The 1017-nt window shown below is 36.0% G+C and overlaps 1 long non-coding RNA gene across 1 annotated transcript in view; it reads right to left on the bottom strand.

Moving 5' to 3' along the window:
- LOC104914880 overlaps nt 1-1017 on the bottom strand; it is a 5868-nt gene that overhangs the window by 193 nt on the left and 4658 nt on the right. The window contains exon 2 of the long non-coding RNA XR_004162172.1: nt 294-297. This is a non-coding gene — a long non-coding RNA (uncharacterized LOC104914880). The remainder of the gene's footprint in view (nt 1-293; nt 298-1017) is intronic.

Below are 1017 nucleotides of genomic sequence, written 5' to 3'. Positions count from 1 at the left end.
AATTTAAAGAGCATAATTTTTAAGGGTTAATGTAAGTTCCCTGGCAGAGGACTTACTGACTGCATCTTTTAACAATGTATAAGCAGTAGGTAATTTGACTAAAGTAAATTTTATGCCAGAAAAGGCAACAATCCCAGAAATCCTCCTATCAATAAAAAATTAGTCTTCCATAATGCATGGATCAAGTAAGAGAGATCAAGACTTTATTTTCTAATGATTTGCTATTAGGTCTGAAATAATTAATGAATCTCAGCAAATTACACTAACATTTCCTTTAGAAGTGTAGCAGTCACTATTCTGTGGGAGTTTCCTCTTTTTCACTCTTACATTTATGTTGCTAAAGCTTGAATGCCATTCTTAGCAAGATGGTCACCCATATCCTTTGCAGTGAAAATTCAAGCCAGGGTCATCAGTGTTTTTGTAGCTCATACCTTCAAGCAATTCTACCAAAGGCAAAAAATTCTTCCACTGGAGAAAATTAAAGAACAATTCATCTTATTTCAGAAAATATAAAATGGGATCTTCCTAAGAGCACCAAACTGTACACACATGAAGCTCTCAGGATTGGAGGACTACTAATGCACTGTGGCACACTGGACTTAGGCTGACTGGCATGGTCAAAATCAGCTACAGGTTTCTCCAGCTGGCATTACTGTGGAGATTCAGAAGCTGTTTTCACTTCTCTCCCTTATGTTCTTTTTCTTTTTTATCTTCAAGTCAGCTAGTATCTGCTAACCACATCTGCAAAATTCTGATGGAGACATGGCAATTCTCTGCCTGTTCTGAACTGTGAAGGAAATAACATAAACTCTGCTTAGTTACTTCTGCAAAGCCAGTTGTCTCCTCACGGGATATTACAAGATAGTACTTCCAAATTATCTGCTGTAAAACCAACTTTCTGGAATAAAAACAAAGCCACATAAGCATCTTTGTTTTAATTCCTGTTACTTGCTTTATAGGGCTAGTTGTCCATCTGACTATTTTAATATTATTGTTTTCAGACTTTCTTCCTTTTTT

Source organism: Meleagris gallopavo, chromosome Z (genome assembly GCF_000146605.3).
Source record: "Meleagris gallopavo isolate NT-WF06-2002-E0010 breed Aviagen turkey brand Nicholas breeding stock chromosome Z, Turkey_5.1, whole genome shotgun sequence".
Lineage (NCBI taxonomy): Eukaryota > Metazoa > Chordata > Aves > Galliformes > Phasianidae > Meleagris > Meleagris gallopavo.
The sequence above is the reverse complement of the archived record's forward strand: the minus strand, read 5'-3'. Positions and strand labels throughout refer to the sequence as shown.